The sequence below is a fragment of the Sorex fumeus genome, unplaced genomic scaffold (assembly GCF_029834395.1).
Source record: "Sorex fumeus unplaced genomic scaffold, SorFum_2.1 ptg000073l, whole genome shotgun sequence".
NCBI lineage: Eukaryota > Metazoa > Chordata > Mammalia > Eulipotyphla > Soricidae > Sorex > Sorex fumeus.
In genome coordinates this window covers 15,813,344-15,832,637 of record NW_026606130.1, presented here as the reverse complement: position 1 = coordinate 15,832,637, position 19,294 = coordinate 15,813,344, and the positions used below count along the sequence as shown (strand labels likewise).

The following is a 19,294-nucleotide window of genomic DNA, read 5'->3' as shown; positions in this document are numbered from 1 at the left end:
GAAGACAATACGACCCCTACAAGTATTACAGACCCTTACAGAAAGATGACACAAATCCCCCTAACAATAATCTCTCTCAACGTCAATGGTCTAAACTCTCCAATTAAGAGACAGAGTGGTGAAATGGATTCAGAGACAGAACCCAAAATTCTGATGCCTACAAGAAACTCATCTGAACAGTCAGAGCAAACACAGACAAAGTTAATGGATCAAAACAATCCTGCAAGCAAACAGCTCCCTCAAAAAATCTGGGGTGGTCATACTAGTATCAGACAACATAAATTTCAGCTTGAAAAAGATTAGAAGGTACAGCGAAGACCATTTTCTCTTTATCAAGGGATGCGTACAACAGGAATAAATCACACTCAAATAAATGTGCACCTAATAAGTTAACAGCTATATATTGAAAACAGCTGGTAACAGATTTTTAGGAGGACATTTCTAGCAATATAATAGTAGTTGGAGACTTCAACATCGCCTTATCACTTCTGAATGGGAACAAGAACAAAACTCAGCAAGTAAACATTGTCTTTGAAGGAAGTGCTAGAAGAGAGAGGGCTAACAGACCTATACAGGGCTTTAGATCCCCAAAAGAAAGAATACACATTCTTTTACAATGCACATGGAACATTTTCCAAAATATACCATGGGCTAGGCCACAAAACATACCTCAATAGAAACAAGAAGTTGGAAGTAGCATCAACAATCTTTTCAGACCACAATGCACTGAAGGTAGAAACAAATTACACAAAGACATCGAGAAACAAATCAAACAGCTGGAAATTTAACAACTCAATGTGGCACAATGAGTGGGTCAGGAAGGAAGTCAAGGACGAAATAAAAAAAATATCTGGAAACAAATTAGAATGAAGACATGAGCCACCAGAACCTATGTGATGCAGCTAACGTCATGTTCAGAGGAAAATGTATAGCTTCCCAAGAATTCTAAGGAAGGAAGAAAGGACCTACATAGATAACCTGACCTCATTGCTCAAGATCTTAGAAAAAGATCAACAAAAGAAACTGAAACTTTGCTGAAGGAAAGAATAAAACTTGAGCAAAAATTAACGACATGGAAACCCAAAAAACAATCTGAAAGGTAAATGAAACCAAGAGCTGGTTCTTTGAGAAAATAAACAAGATTGATAAACCACTAGCAAGACTCACGAAGAAAGAGAGAGAGAACCCTAATAAACCGTATCAGAAATGAAAAAGGGGACATTACGTCTGCATGCCATGAAACGAGATAACATAGAAGAAATCGATAATGTCCTGGAAACCTAGAATCTCCCAAGTTTGAAACAAGAAGACGTTCGATATATGAATAGACCCAATGATATCAGGGAAATTGAAAATGTAATCAAAAGTCTTCCCAAAAATAAAAGCCCAGGCCCAGATGGATTCACTAGTGAATTTTTCCAAACATTTGAAGATCTGTTGCCAGTTCTCCTCAAGCTTTCCCAGGAAATTGAAAAAAGAGGAACTCTCCCAAACAGCTTCTATGAGGCACAGATCTCCCTAATACCAAAAGCAAACAAAGACACCACCAACAAAGAAAACTAGAGGCCAATATCTCTGATGAACACATATGTGAAGATCCTCAACAAAATATTAGCAAATAGTATCCAACAACACATCAAAAAGATCATACACCATGTCCAAGTGGGATTCATCCCAGGGATGCAAGGATGGTTTAGCTTTCGGAAATCGATCAACATAATCCATCACATCAACAAAAGCAAAGATAAAACCATATGATCATATCAATAGATTCAAAGAGAGCTTTTGACAAGATCCAGCACCCGTTTATGATGAAAACTATCACCAAAATGGGTTTTTAAGGAACTTTCCTCAATTTATTCAAAGCCATCTATGACAGTCCCATGGCAAACATTGTCCTCAATGGGGAAAAACTAAGGACCTTTCCTCTAAGATCAGGGACAAGACAAGGATGATCACTATCCCCACTTCTGATGAATATAGTACTGTATGTCCATTCAATGGCGAGTAGGCAAGAAAAAACATTAAAGGTATCCAGATAGGAATGGAATAAATCAAGCTCTCACTATTCACAGATGATATGATACTATATCTCAAGAATCCTAAATTCTCTATCAAGAAGCTCCTAGCAGCACTATACTTGTAAAGTAAATTTGCAGGCTATAAAATCAATACCCAAAAGTCGATAGTTTTCCTATACAGAAAAAATGGGAGAGAGGAAAGTGACATGAAAAAAACAATCCCATTCACAATTATGCCCCAGAAAATCAAACACCTCAGAATCAGCCTAAATGAAGAGGTAAAGGACATCTACAATGAAAACTGCAAAACTGAAAATGAAAATGAAAACTGAAAAAAAATGAAAACTCCATGAAATAAAAGAGGACACGGGATAATGAGAGCATATTCCCAACTCATAGTCAGGAAGAATTAATATTGTCAAAATGGCAATACTCCTCAAAGAATTATACAGATTCAATGTGATCCCTATAAGGATACCTATGGATACTTACGAATTCTGCAAAATAGTAGATCAAGCACTCTTGAAATTCATATAGCACAACAAATGCCTACAAATAAAGCAAGTATTGGGAAAAAGACATGAGGAGGTATTACCCTCACCAACCTCAAACTCTACTAAAAAGCCATAATAATAAAAACAACATTGTGATAGAAGGAAGGCAGGGCCACAGACCAATGGAACAGGGTGGAATATCCATACAGACAACCCCAAATGAATGAACATCTAATATTTGATAAGGGAGAAAGAAAGGTGAAGTGGAACAAGGAAAGCCTCTTCATAAAATGGTGCTGGAATAACTGGACAACCACATGCAAAAAATGGGCTTAGACCTCGACCTAACACCTTGCACATATGTCAGATCAAAATGGATTAAAGATTTCAACATCAGGATAAAATCCATAAGGTACATTGAAGACAAGGTCAGCAAAACCCTCCACAATATTGAGACAAACAGTAACTTCAAAGACGACACTCCACTGACCAACCGAGTGGAAACAGAGATAAAAAATGGGACTATCTTAAACTAAGAAGCTTCTGTACCCCAAAAGATATAGTGAACAGAATATAAAAACAATATACAGAATAGAAAAGAATACTCACTCAATACCCATCCGATAAAGGGTTGATATCAAGGGTATACAAAGCACGGGATGAACTCCACAAGAAAAAATCTTCCAACCCCATCAAAAAAATGGGGTGATGAATTGAACAGAAACTTTCTTCAAAGAAGAAATCCGAATGGCTAAAAGGCACATGAGAAAATGCTCTACATCACTAATCATCAGGGAGATGCAGATCAAAAAACAATGAGGTATCATCTCACACCATAGAGACTGGCCCACGTCCAAAAGAACAAAAGCAACCGGTGTTGGCGTGATGTGGCGAGAAAGGGACTCTCCATTGCTGGTGGGAATATCAACTGGTTCAGCCCTTCTGGAAAATGGTATGGACATTTCTCAAAAAATTAGAAATTGAGCTCCCATTTGACTCAGCAATACCATTCCTGGGAATATATCCCAGAGAGGCAAAAGAGTTTAGTTGAAGTGACATATGCACTTGTTTGTTCGTTGCTGCACTGTTTACAATAGCTAGAATCTGGAAAAAACCTGAGTACCCGAGAACAGATGACTGGTTAAAGAATTTTGGTACATCGACACAATGGAGTACTATGTAGCTGTTAGAAAAGATGAAGTCATGAAATTTACATACAAGTAGTACTACATGAAAGGTATCATGCTAAGCGAAATGAGTCAGAAAGAGAGGGAAAGGCATATAAAGATTGCATTCATTTGGGGAACACAAAGTCACAAAATAGGAGACTAACACCAAAGAATAGCTGAGGTCCGTACCAGGAGGTTTATTTCATGGCTTGGAGGCCAGCCGCTAGGGGAAAAGACAGAGCACCAAATAAAGGGTATTGGGAGTATCCTTCCAGGATGGGAGATGCATGCTGAAAGTAGACTATAGACCAAACATGATTGCCATTCAATGCCTCTTTTGCAAACCACAGCACCCCCAAAAGAGAGAGAGAACAAATGGGAATGCCCTGTCACAGAAGCAGGGTGGGATGGGGGTGATGGGGGTGGGTCGGAGGGATACTGGAATCAGTATTGGTGGAGAATAGGATCTGGTGGAAGGATGGGTTCTCGATCATTTTATAACTGAAACCCAAGCACAAAAATTTGTATATCTATAACTGTACCTCATGGTGTTTCACTATAAAAATTTAAAAAAACAACCTTTGGTACATCTACACAATGGAGTAGTATTCAGCTTTTAGAAAACGTGAAGTCATGAAATTTACATACAGTTGGTACTACATGGAAAGTATCATGCTAAGTGAAATGAGTCAGAAAGAGAGGGACACACATAGAAAATTTGCATTCATCTTGGGAATAAAAAGTAACAAAATGGAAGGCTAACACCCAAGAATAGCCAAGATAAGTACCAGGATGTTCACTCCATGAATTGGAGGCCAGCCGCACATACTAGGGGAAAAGGCAGCTCAGATAGAGGTGGGAGTACCAAGTAAAGGGTGTTGGGAGGATTCTCCCTGAATGTTAGTTGCATGCTGAAAGTACAGTCTAGACCAAACAAGATTGCCACTCAATGCCTTTTTTGCACAACACAGCACCCAAAAGGAGAGAGAAAACAAAAGGCAATGCCCTGACACAGAGGCGGGGTTGGACGAGGGGATAGGGGGCTAGGAAGGATACTGAGATCACTGGAGGTGGAGTATGGGCATTGGTTAATAGATGGGTGCTCGATCATTGTATAACTAAAACCCAATCACAAAAATGTGGAAGCAATACCACTCCTGGTAATATATCCCAGAGAGGCAAAAATGTATAGTCGAAGTGACATCTGCACTTGTTTGTTCATTGCAGCACTCTTTACAATAGCCAGAAACTGGAAGAAACCTGAATGCCCAAGAACAGATGACTGGTTAAAGAAACTTTGGTACATCTACACAATGGAGTACTATGTAGCTCTTAGAAAAGATGAAGTCATGAAATTTACATACAAGTGGTACAATATGGAAAGTATCATGCTAAGCGAAACGAGTCAGAAAGAGAGGGATAGACATAGAAAGATTGCATTCATCTGGGGGATATAAAGTAACAAAGTATGAGATTAATACCCAAGAATAGCTGAGATCAGCACCAGGAGGATTACTCCATAACTTAGAGGCCAGCCGGGTATCCTAGAGGAAAGGGCTATTCAGATAGAGAAGGGAGCACCAAATAAAGGATGTTTGGAGGATCCTCCCAGGAGGGGAGATGCATGTCGAAAGTAGACTATGGACTGAACATGTTTGCCACTCAATGCCTCTTTTGCAGACCACAACACCCAAAAGGAGAGAGAGAACACAGGGGATTGCCCTGCCACAGAAACAGGGGGTATGGGGGGATGGGGGTGGGAGGGATATTATCCATGGTGGTGGAAAATGGGCACTGGTGGAGGGATGGGTATCTGATCATTGTATAATTGAAACCAAAGCACAAAAAATTGTAAATTTACAACTGTAAAAAAAAACAAAATAAAATAAAGGGAAAAAATGTGTAAGTCTACAACTGTACGTCATAGTGTTTCGCTAATAAAAGTTTTTAAAAAAGCCATATACAGCAAGATATACCCAAAAAGAGCCAACCTTTAATCTTAATATATCTCTTACTGTGTTCATACAAAATGATTGCTAGAAATACTATAAGAAGTAAAATTACTAGGACTGTTTAAATGGATTACTACCTGAGGAACGAAAAATGCAATACACTCTGGATGGAATCCAGCCCTTGATCGAATCTCCTGTTGTTATGATATTTGTTCAATCCCACCCTTGATGGATTCAATCCCACCCTTCATGATTTATATATAACTATGCCTTAAGGGGTAAGAAGGAAGGAAATATTGAAGACATTAAAGATCAGATGTTGAGGACGAAAAAGTCGGGACTAGATGCTGAAGACTAGATGCTGAGGATTGGAGACTAGGGAATGGGATGATGAAGACGTTTGGGAACAAGATGTTGAAGATGCTGAGGACTAGATGGTGAGGATTAGATGCTGAAGACTAGATGCTGAAGAGTAGACATTGGATATTAGAAAGTCGACGATGAGATGTTGAAGACAGGAGGAAAACTGAGATTTTGGAGACATTGGTACTAGAAGGAGAACCAGATGATGATGATGACTGGAAGCAGAGGCTCTAAGACTACAGCGAGACAAGGGATAAGAGATAACAAGGGAGAAAACTTTGAGGTCCACGAGGAGACTAGGATGATAGAACTGTGATGATCAGGACTACGACCATAACTACGACTATGCTCACACCGTGAGGGGAGATATCGAACTATGCTGTGGAAGAGAGAGAAATAAACAGACTACCGGCCATCCCTGGACCTGGCCCCTATCCTTTGCCTGTCATCTGCCGCCATCGTCGACTGGCCTGGGGAGGCGGCTCTTAGCTACCTAAAGCTCAAGTCCCCCGCGCGGGCCAACGTACCCTCTTTTCTTTCTGAAATTTACACTCAGGGATCACTGTTGGTGGTGCAGTGTACCACAGTCAATGCTTAGGATTGAATCCAGACTGGATGCAAAGCAAGCATTCTACTCATTTTACTAACTTTCCAGCCAAAATTATTTGATTACCATAAGTATCATGAAAGAATTTCCATGGTAATGTTAAAGCTAACATATCTATCATCTCACATAATAATTTTTGTGATAATAAACCTATGAACACTTTGTTTTGTGTGTGTGTGTGTGTGTTGAGGGGGAGGGAAGGGCTCATGTCTGGTGGTTCTCAGAGGCTACTCCTGACTCAGAGCTTTAGGAATCATTTTTCACAGACTCATGGGACCATAAAGGGAGTCAGGGATTAAATATTAGTCAGCCACATGCAAGTCAAAAGTCATATCTGTTGTGTCCCTCATGAATACTCTTAAAAAATATAGCACAAACAACAAAGTATTGCTAACTATAGTCACCAGATTCTGTGATAGATTCTCAGACTTTCTATATCTTATAATTAGAAGGTCATGTCTCTTAGCCAACATTGTCTCCTGTTATCTAATCTCAGCAGCCAGTAATCGCCAATCTATTTCTTTTTCTGTAAGCTTGACGTTTTTAGATTCCAGATAGAAGTGAGGTCAGTTACTATGTGCCTTTCTATGTTTGATTTATTTAACATAAAGTGATATCAAAAGTCCTTCTATGCTTTAGAAACATGACAGAATTCACTTCTTTTATGATTCCACAATATCCCACAGCATGTGTAACGATGACGTTAATTTTATTCTTAATTAATTTTATTCTAAATTTATATTTTATTATTTTAATTTTTGGTTTTATAAAATTTTTCCCAGTATTTCATTACAATTGATATTTAAACATCAATCCCACCATTTTATCTTACCACCACCATTATTTCGAATTTTCCCACTATCACCTAAGCCTGCCCCCAAAGCAGATGCTAAAAAATTATTTTATATTGTTTGTTATAAATAATCTGCTAAAATGATACAAAAAGTTTTCATAGAGGAAAGTGTGTGTTGATTGTTGTATCTCACCCTGGAGACATTAAATTCTTGTATAAGAGATTATTATTACTGATTGAGCCTTTTGATTGAAATTGTTTGTCTTTTGCATTACAAGTCATCAAATATGGTGTGCTACTCCTGGTACATCAGTGACTTAGAGAATGAATTGTCACATGGCCTTGCGCTCCAGGAATTCTAAAATTTTTACAGGGTGATGGATCTGGAGTTAAGTTTATATCTGCATGGTGACTTTAGAGTCTGGAGGCATCTCTGCAGCATGTTGTGCTCTTCTGAGATTTATCTAAAACTATTTTATTGAGTTACTGTGAGATATAGTTAAAAAGCTGTTCATGACCCAGTTTCAGTCATATAATGTTTCAGCATTCATCCCTCTACAAATATACATCAATAATCCAAGTTTCCCGCCTGCCCCCGCCCCTTCCCTCTCTCTCTCCCTCTCTTTTTTGGGGCATTATTGTTTACAATACAGATACTGAGGGGTTATCATATTGGTTACATTACCTACTTTCAGCACACTGTTCTTATCCAGAATGATCATTTCCAATGATCTTTGTCATAGTTACCCCTTTTCTATCCCAAATGCTTTTTCCCCAAGCACTTGAAGCAGGCTTCCAACCTCCTGGCCAATTGTCCTGGCCCTGGTTTATATGCCTTGGGTATTAGTTTCATAGTATGTTACATATATTACATTATACTATCATGATCACGATCACAATCACGATCATCCTGTTGTTCATTGATTGCCTCGAGCAGGCACCAGTAACATCTCCTTCTTCCTAGCCTTGAGATTTTAAAAGAGCCATATTCAGTGCTCTTTCAGGGATAGGAGAATGGGACCTATCATTGTTACTGGTATTTGGCATATTGAGAACGACACGGGAAGTTTGCCAGACTCTGCCGTGCGGGCAGGATACTTTCGGTAGCCTGCTAGCTTCTCCAAGGTAAAAACAAGATAATAAAATGTCATGCAGCACAAATGTGGCCGCACACTTCCGGGAGCTGTGTTTTATAGTCTTTGGGTCTTGGCAGTTGATGGGACCACCTGGCGCCAGCAGCAGCTGGTGGGTGTAACGCCTACCTACTGGAAGATGGGGGATCTGTGTAGAGAAGGCCCAGTCCCGATCCGAACAGGCTTGGAGATCTCAGCCCCAGGATCCACATGCCTGGGTTCCTCATATATTATATATATATATATATATATATATATATATATATATCCCATAAATGAGTGCAATCATTCTATGTCTGTCCCTCTCCTTCTGACACATTTCACTAAGGATTACACTATCCATGTCCATCTACTTATAAGTGAACTGAATCACTTCATTTTTCATAACATCTGTACTGTATTCCATTGTGTAGAAGTACCATAGTTTTAAAATTTACCAGTCATCCATTCTTGGTCACATGGGATGTTTCCAGATTCTGGATACTGTGAATAGTGCTGCAATAAACATAGAAGTGCAGATGGTATTTCTGCTGTGTTTTTTGGGTCCCCGGGGTATATTTTCAAATGTAGTATTGCTGGGTGGGTCATATGGAAAGTAAATTTCTAGATTTTTGAGGAATACCCATATTATTTTCCAAAAAGGTTGGAACAGTCGGCATTCCCACCAACAATAAAAGAGAGTCCCTTTCTCCATGTATACAAGCCACCACTGATTGCTCTTGTTCTTTTTGATGTGTGCCAGTCTCTGTGGTGTGAGATGATATCTCAATGCTTTGGTTTGCATCTCCCTGATGATTTGCAATACCAAGAATTTTTCATTTGTCTTTTGGCCATTCAGATTTGTTATTTGAGGAAGTTTCTGTTTATTTTTTTTCTGCCCATTTTTTGACAAGCTTGGATGATTCTTTTTCTTCTAAAGTTCTACCAGTGCGTTGTATATCTTTCACAGTCACCCCATAGCACGATTTGATCCAGCGGGCCCAGAAACATCTGCATTGTAAGATTTGTTATTACTGTGTTTGTCATATCAAATACGTCACAGGTAGCTTGCCAGGCTTTGCCCTGCAGGCGAGATACTCTCGGTAGCTTGCTGGGCTCTCCAAGAGTTGAGGAGGAATTGAACCCAGGTCAGCCAAGCCGGCTGCGTGCAAGGTAAACGCCCTGCCACTGTGCTATCGCTCCACCTGTATCATATGGAAATTGCATAAATAATTTTACACAATCAGCAGACTGTCTATGTATCTTGATCACTATTTTTTGAAGTGCCTCTTAGTTTAATGTAGTCACATTGCTTCCATTTATTTGGTCAGTGGTGTTGCATATTTGAAAATGCATTTAGCTTCAATGTTATGGAGGGTGCTGCCCACATTTTCCTCCATATATCTTATAGATTTAGGTCTGATATTGAGGTTGTTAATCCATCTTGATCTGACTTGTGCCTGTTGTTAGAAAGAAGTTTGATGATTTTGATTTTTTTGCATATATCTGCCAAGTTTTCCTAGCACCAATTTTTGAAGAGGCATTCCTTGATCTAATTACTCCTTTATTAAAGATTCACTTAATCACATAACTTCCCATTAGTCGTCGATTTGCTCGAGCGGGCGCCAGTAACGCCTCCAATTGTCCCTGTCGCGTGCTAGTGTAGCCCAATGGCATCTGTTCGTTCTGGGAACATGAAGAGCCTCAAACCAATCGTTCATGATCTTGATAAAGAAGTCTGACAATCTGGTAGGTGGGCGGCCACGTGGTCTTTTGACATCCCGTGGAATCCAGTCGGTAACAGCTCTAGTCCAGCGGTCGTCTTTAAATCTCATTACGTGACAAGCCCATCTGATTTTTGACACCTTGGAAAACGAGACAGCGTCCCTGATTCTTGATCGTCGATGGATGTCGGAACTCCAGATTCTTTCTTTCATTTGAGTGAAACGTGATATTCCAAGCATAGCTCTTTCAATTCCTCTTTGGGAGACCCGAATAGCGTTCTCATCCTGTTTGCGTAGGGCCCAGCTCTCTGAGGCATATGTTAATGCAGGAAGAACAGTGCAATCAAAGAGATGTGCCCAGAGCCGGAGGTTCTTCATCCTCTTAGCTATTTCTTCAACGTTCTTGAAGGCATTCCAAGTCGCTGTCTTCCTCCTGCGCAGCTCGGATGCCAGGTCATTTGTCATGTTGACTTCTCGACCTAAGTACACATAGCTGTTGCAATCGGAGATGGTCGTTCCGTTGAGAGCGAATGGGGCACCAGGAACGAGGCTGTTTCTCATAAACATTGTCTTCGTAAGATTCAGCTGTAGTCCTACCTTTCCACACTCACGGTCAAAGTCGGCCAGCATTTGTGCCGCTTGGCTGATGTTTGGTGTTATTAAAACAATGTCATCAGCAAAGCGGAGGTGGTTTAGTTGCCCACCATCTATCTTCACTCCCATTCTTTCCCATTCCAGTGGTCGCATGATGTTCTCGAGGGTGGCACTGAAAAGTTTCGGTGAAATGGTATCACCCTGCCGAACCCCTCTCTTGATATCAATGATTAATTCTTTGTAGAATGATGAGATCCTGGTAGTGAATCCACAATACAGCTCATGGAGGATCTTGATGTATTGGGCTTGAATGCCCTGATTGGCTAGGGCTTCAATGACCGCTTCTGTCTCAATAGAATCAAAGGCCTTCTTTAAATCAATGAACATTAAACAGATCGGCATTTTGAACTACCGAGAAACCTCAATGAGCTTGGCTCTCGTGTAGATATGGTCAATGGTGCTGAATGCTTTGCGGAACCCGGCTTGCTCGCATGGTTGTCCTTCATCTAGTGTTCTGCCAATTCTATTTAGGATGACTCGAGTGAACAACTTGTAGATGACAGACAATAGGCAGATCGGGCGATAGTTGCCAATGGCATGGATGTCTCCCTTCTTGAACAGTAGTACGGTCCTGCTAGTTTTCCACTGGGACAGAACCTTGCATTCAGACAGGTAGTGTGTGAAGAGCCGAGCCAGTGTATTGACGAGTACTGAACCCAGGTTCTTCAGGTGTTCAGGTTTGACCTTGTCTGGGCCGGGTGCTGTTCATTTCTTTACCGACGAAATGGCATGTCGGATTTCGGAAGGGAGAACGTTGGGAACGACATATCCATCCTGTGGAATTTGGTAGGTCGGCAAGTGGACGTGGCTATCGAAGAGATTTGAGTAGAAGTCGTGGATAATCTTCTCCATTGCCGTTCTGGAGGATGTGATGGATCCATCAGGATGTCGGAGGGCAGTCATCTTGGTCTTGTAGTTGGCAAAGGACAGGCGGGCGTTACAAATACTTTTTCCGGCTTCTGCTGCATCTACCAGCACTTCTGCTCTTCTCTCTTTGAGGGCTTCCTTGATCGCATCTCTGTACTGCTTTGCGAGCTCGGACGTTAGCTTGTGGTTGCCTGAGTCATGCGCCAAACCACGCTGGCGAATAAGCTCTGGCCGAGACTCACGCAGGACTGAAGACCCACAGAACAAGATAAGCGGAACTCTCTGAGACCTTGGACTCCAGGCTCGGCGGACCCAGGGACAGAGATTCTCTGCTTGCTCCCACCAACCACAGGTGACAAAGGGATTCTAATCAGGAGCCCCACCCTATACTGCCCTGTCTGCTTCCACCAACCATCCAGGGATCGGATTGTTCACAGAAGACCCACCCTACCCTTACTGGGACCAGATAAATACCCCACTGGCAGACACTACGGACACTACCTCCACTACCCAACCGCCGCCATACTCCAGGACATTTTCCGGACCCGTGCGGCCGTGAAGCGGCTGCGAGACACATCGTAAGACAAGAAATACCCATATTCCGTAATTGTTGTACCATATTGATTGGGTTCAAATATGTTAACACCTACAAGGGCAATTAGAGTTCGCCCCAAAAGCCTCTATCCTTCTCGGAAAGACTGGCAAGCTACGAAGAGTATTCCACCCGCACGGAAGAGCCTGACAAGCTATCCCTTTCTGTATCCGATATGCCAAAACCAGTAACTACAACTGGTCTCATTCACCTGGCCCTGAAGGCTTCAACGACATGGCAGCACTGAGAAGGATGAGAAAGGAGAGGCCAATAAAATCTCAAGGCCGAACTAGGCTGCCACAACGAAGGAAGACAAAAATGATGGTCTGTACTTTCAATGCACATACGCTAGCATCAGATGCATCCATCGAGGACCTGATGGTACAAGCACAAATGATCAAGTACGACATCATTGGTCTGACCGAGACAAGAAGGCACGAATCTCACCATGCCGTTTTTGACACTGGAGAAGAATTTTTCCTCAGAACGTGCGATAAAAGAGGTGTCAGAGGCGTCGGTGTCCTTGTCAACACAAACTTGGCCATGAGCATTGATTCATTCGAATGCCTAACAACCCGAATCGGACGTTTACATTTGAATAGATGTGGCTCACTGCCGGTAGTTTCTATCTTCGTTGTCTATGCACCAACATCTCATTATGATGAAAGAGAAATTGAGAAGTTCTACATGGAGCTTGAGAAGTTCTATAAAGAAGACCACACCTTCTACAAGATCATTGTGGGTGATTTTAATGCCAAGATAGGACCGAGAAGATCAGCTGAAGAACTTCACATCGGGACACATGGCCTAGAATGGAACGAACAGGGTGAGAGACTGTGTGAGTTCATCATGTCGACCAAGACCATATATGGTAACGCACAATTCCAGAAGGCACAATCTAAACATTGGACATGGGAGTCTCCCGGTGGACGATTCCACAACAAAATAGACCACATCATATTCAATCAATGATTTTGCCTGACCGATGTCGCTGTTGTCCCAAAATTCCGAACGGGATCGGACCACCATCTCCTTCGTGCAAAATTCTACTTCTATTAAAGATTAGGTGACCATATATTTGAATGTGTTGGGATACTGGACTTTATTCCACTGATACGTGGTATGTCCTTATTCTTTTTTTTAAGAAGAAAGAATTTTATAAAATGATTAACAAGAAATGTTCTTTATTATATTAGTTCTAAATTATTTTCCTTTAAAAAATTTAAACTGGAATGACAATTTCCTTCACTACTGCCAATACTGTAAGTAACTAATAAAGATCAATATAATTTTATAAAAAACATCACTATAATTTTTTTTCTCAGTTTGACCACATAAGGGAGCAATTAAATTATAAACATCATTTGATATGATCTTATAAAAATCAGCTGTCTTTAGTCCTATTCTGTTTTCAGAGAGTTTCTGGTGTCAGTCCTGTCACTCCGTACATTCACAATAGTTTGGGTAAGACAATCCATAGTAATCTTACAGTGCTATCTTTTATTCTGGTTTGTTTGATGGGCATGAGACTTTATATTCCACGAGTATCTCCTTGGTGAATAGTCTTCTCCAGGGGGCCCAGGATGAGGAAGATAGCTTCTTTGATAAACATTCTGATTCTGTGGAAATTTTCTTGCTGAATCATGTAAATCTTGGGTGTGGTTGTGGAAATATGGAGTAGGTACTGCGTAACCACAAGCCTGATGTGGGTTATGCATGGGTCTCTGTTTAGGAGACTTGTGCGTGGTAAGAACTGGTTCTGCCATATGTGCTGAGTTTTCATAATCTTTTGATCTGGATACACTAGAATCCCAATTCTTTCTGATAGGACTATTCTGAAGGTCCTCAATGTAGTTTTGTCTTTCTAAGCAATGTCCCCGGCACCTATTGAATAATTCAATTGCATCATCTGGTCTCATTCCTTCTACATCAATCAAATACCTGCAGATGAGGTAGCCAGTTCTGTTTAGATCATGGGTACAGTGAACACCAATACGTTTGTCATTGTCTTTATTTTCTTTCAAATACCCATTAACAGCACGTTTGAATTTTGAAATAGTTTTATCATCAGGCTCCTGATGCCCCATTGTAAAAAATTTCAAGTAAGGAATAGTTTCTGGCAAATCCTCTGGTTTACTAAAGCACTGAGTATATGTTAACTCAATAATCAGTCCAAGTTCTTCATTCTGTTCTTGGATTTTGTTAAAAACATCCAAGGGAGAAAAATGTTCCTCTGGAGCAAGTTTCTCTTTTTCAAAGGAATTTTGAAAGCAATGAAACGAGTTCCAGGCATCCGCTGTCCAACTGGGAGATAGTCCTTCCACCTCTCAGGGACGTGGTTTCTGCCCTTCCTTTTAGCCGGGAAACGTCTCGCAAAGCCATGCCACTGACCCCAGCCGCCAGGGGAAGGATGACAATGGCTCATGGGGGCCCCGAGATGTCGCCCACCTGAGTAGCCAGTCCGGCGCCCCCGAGTGCCACAGCTCCCAGACTGGAAGAGTCACGCGAGCCCTCCCCCCTGTATGTCCTTATTCTAATATCATAATTTTAAAAATCACTACTGCTTTGTATTAGAGTTTAAAGTTACAGAAGTAGATGCCTCCCATCTTCTTTGTCCCAAGGATTGCATTAGCTAGTCATGAGATTTTATTCTTCCATATGGCTTTCAGGAGTGTTTGATCTATTGTTTCGAAAAATGTCATGGGTATTATTTACAGGGACTGCATTGCCTCTGTATAATGCTCTGTGTACTGTTGCAATTTTGCAACGTTAATCCTCCCAATCCATGAGCAGGAATTATGTTTCATTTTCTTATGAACTCTTTTATTTCATAAAATAGTTGCTTGAAGTTTTCTTTGTATAAGGTTTACAACTTTTTAGTTAAATTGATTTAAAGCTACTTGATTTCCTGAGGCATGATTGTAACTGGGATTGTTTCCCTAATATCTGTGTCTTCTCTTCAATTATTTGTATCTAGGAAACCCATAGACTTTTGGGTATTCATTTTATAACCTGCCACTTTAGTATACAAAACTATAGTTTCTATGAACTTATTGGTAGATTCTTTGGGATTTTCAATTATAGTATAATGTGGTCTGCAATTAGTAAGAGCTTGATTTCTTCATTTCCTATGCAGATGCCCTTGATACCTTCTTCTCTCCTAAAAGTATGTCAAATACTTTCAGCACTATATTGAATATGAGTGGTAAGAGTGGTTATCTCTGTGCATGATCTTTAGTCTTTTTCCCCATTGAGAATAGTGCTTGCTGTGTGTTTGTATTGTTGTGAGAAAGTTTTTTTAAACTCCCATTTTTTCGAGATTTTTTTTTAAATCAAAAATGGGTACTGGGTCTTGTCAAATTCTATTTCTGCATCTATTGATATGACCATATGGTTTTCATTTTTATTGCCATGGTGTATTATTTTGATTGACTTGTGAATATTAAAGTATTCTTGCATCTCTGAGAGGAATCCTAATTGGTCATGGTATCATCTTAGGGATGAGTTGTTGGATTCTATTGATAGTATTTTATTGCGGAACCTTGTGTTTGTGTTAATCAGGCATATCAGCTTGTAATTTTCTATTTTGTGTGGTGTCTCTGTCTACTCTTGATTACAAGGTGATATTTGTCTCATATAAACTGTTCAGGAGTGTATCTCTTCCTCAATTTCCTGGAAAAACTTAAAAAGAATTGGCAGTAGGTCATTCTTAAAGGTTTTAAAGAATTCATAATGAATTTATTGCTTCGGTTTCTGGGAAGAATTTGATTATCATTAAAATTTCCTGAATGGTGATAGATCTGTTCAAGTATTCCAAATCTTTTTGGTTTAGCCTTTGGATGTTATAGGAATGAAGGAATTGATCCATGTCTTCGACATTCTCTTATTTCACAGCTTGAAGATGTTCAGAGTAAACTCTGATGATCCTATGGATTTCTGTAGATTCTCTTGTGATGTCCCGCATTGCATTTTCTTATTTTAACTTTTTAATAAAAACACTGTGAGGTAGACCATTACAAAGCTGTTCATGTTAGATTTCAGTCACATATCATTCCAACACTGGTGGAGTGGAGGGATCTTCACCAGTGTATATTTTTCAGCACCAGTGTCCTCAGGTTCCCTCCCATCACCCCTCATCCCCCAGGTTCTGCCTGCCTCTATGTTCATTGGCAATGGTAAATAGTGCTGCAATGAACATAGGAGTGCAGGCACTTTCTCTCTTTCTCTCACTCTCTAATTTTCTTCTTTTGGGCATTGCGGTTTTCAATATTAATACTGCAAGGTTATCAAGAATATACATTACCTACTTTAAACCCTCAGATCTTTCCAGTGTGATCATTCCCAGCTGTTATTGTCTTTGCAGTCTCTTCTCTATCTTACCTATTCTCAGAAGCCCACAAACGTGTGTTTAGTTCCAATCATTTAGCAGTCCTCCAAACCCCTGTATTCCCTGGTCATGTATATTATTCTTCTATTATATATACATTTTTATATACAACAAATGAATGCAGTCATCCTAACCCCTGTATACCCTGATCATAAATATTATTCTTCTACTATATATACATTTTTATATACAACAAATTCTATTCCTGTCCCTTTCCATCTGACTAATTTCACTCAGCATGCTACTCTTCATGTCCATCCATTTATTGGCAAATTTCATGACCTCATTTTTTGTGACAGCTGCATAATATTCCATTGAGTAGATGTGCCATAGTTTCTTTATCCATTCGTGTTTTCCTGGGCACTTAGGTTGTTTCCAGATTCTGGCAATGGTGAATAGTGCTGCAATGAACATAGGAGTGCAGGTGATGTTTCTTCTGTGTGTTTTTTGGTCCTCAAGGGTGGTATTTCTGCATCAAATGCGAGCTCAATTTCTAGTATTTAGAGAAACGTTGGTATTTTTTACCAAAAAGGATGGACGAGTCAGCATTCCCACCAATAGTGAAGGAGAGTCCCTTTCTCCCTATATACACACCAACACCAGTTGTTTTTGTTCTTTTGGATGAGCATTTCTTATTCAGTTTATTAGGATTCTCTTTCTATTTCTTTGTGTGTCTTCTAGTGGCTTATCAGTTTATTTTCTCAAGAACCAGCTTTTGCTTTCGTTGATCTTTTGGATTGGTTTTCCAAAATGGATTGGGATTCCAGCTCGTTGATTTCTGCTCTATATTTAATTATTTCCTTCCTTCTGCCAGATTTGGGGTCCTTTTGTTGGTCATTTTCCATGATTTCAAGGCATGTGCTTAAGTTATTTATGTGTGCCCTTTATTCCTTCCTGATGAATGCTTGCAGAGCTATAAACATACTTCTTAACATTATTTTTTGCTGTGTTCCACAAGTTCTGGTAGCTTGTGTCATCATTCACATTTGTTTCCAGGGATCTTCAGATTTCCTCTTTGATTTCCTGTCTAAGCCATTGGTTCTTCAATAGAGAGCTGTTTAATTTTCGGTGTTTGATTTGATTCTCGACGATATTATGTGAGTCACTTCTATTTTCAATGCATCATGGTCTGAAACTTAGTTGTTACAATTTCTATCCTCTTAATTTCATAGAAGTATGTTTTATGGCCCAGCATGCGATCTATATTGGAGAATGTCCCATGTTTGTATTCATCTTGTAGGGGTTGAAAAGTCCTATCAATATACCCATCTTCCACTTCTTGCTTCAAATAAAGGATTTTCTTACTGAGTTTAGTCTGGTTGGTCTATTGATAGGTTAAAAATCAGTTTTAAAATTTCCAAGTATTACTGTGTTGCTGGGCTGGAGCAATAGCACAGTGGTAGGGCAATTGCTTTACGCACAACCAGCCCGGCTGAGCCGGGTTCGATTCCTCCACCCCTCTCGGAGAGCCCGACAAGCTACCGAGAGTATCTTGCCTGCGCGGCAAAGCCTGGCAAGCTACCCGTGACGTATTCAATATGCCAAACACAGTAACAACAAATCTCAAAATGGAGACGTTACTGGGCCCGCTCAAGCAAATCGATGAACAATGGGAGACAGAGTTGTTTGTTTGACTGTGTTGCTATCATTGTCTTTAAGTCTATTAGCAGTAGTTTTAATTATTTTGCTGGTCCCTCAGTAGGAGCATATAAACATTTAGGAGTGTGAGTTCTTCCTGATGTTCCCTTGATCATTAAGAAATCTTTGGCTATCTCTTATAACCTTCTTCAGCCTGAAGTCTGTGTGTCCTTATATAGCCAGAACGGTTTTTCTGAGGTGGATGTTTGCTTGTATAATTGTTTTACAGACTTTGACTTGAGTGTGCGTTTGCTCAGATTTTGTCGATGTGTTTCTTGCAGGGAACAAAGTGTTGAGTTCAATTTTTCATCCTGCCAATTTGTGTTTCTTAGCACTGTAGCACTGTCCTCCTGTTGTTCATCGATTTTCTCCAGCGGGCCCAATAACGTCTCCATTGAGAGACTTGCTGTTACTGTGTTTGGCATATCAAATTCCTCACGGGTAGCTTGCCAGGCTTTGCTGTTTGGGCGAGATACTCTCGGTATCTTGTCGGGCTCTCTGAGAGGGGAGGAGGAATCGAACCCAGGTCAGACGGGCCAGCCACGTGCAAGGCAAACACCCTACCACTGTGCTATTGCTGTATTTCATAATTGGTGCATTTTGCCCATAGACATTGGGGAAGATTTTTGCTATGGGGTTTTGTCCCACCTTTCTTCAAGTGTTTTTGTTTGTTTGAGGGCCTTTTCTTGTCTATAAGTAGCCCATTTAGTCCTTGTTACAATGGTTTTGATTCAATGAAGTTCCTGAGTTATTTATCTGTGGAGGTGTGTATTCTTCCTTAAATATGAATGAGAGTATATCTGGGTAAAGTATACTTGGTGAGGCATTCATTTCATTGAGTTTTCCCACCATATCCTACCATGGTTCTCAGCCCAGAAGGATTTCTTCAGACAATTCTACCATAAACCTTAAGGATATTCC

The 19,294-nt window shown here is 40.3% G+C and overlaps 1 protein-coding gene and 1 pseudogene across 7 annotated transcripts in view; both read right to left on the bottom strand.

Annotated features, from left to right (window-relative positions):
• The window catches only part of ARHGEF9 (Cdc42 guanine nucleotide exchange factor 9), a 480,567-nt gene that overhangs the window by 13,922 nt on the left and 447,351 nt on the right, over window positions 1-19,294 (bottom strand). The gene's annotated exons all lie outside the window — the stretch shown is intronic.
• On the bottom strand, window positions 13,840-14,773 carry LOC130038088 (RNA/RNP complex-1-interacting phosphatase-like; annotated as a pseudogene).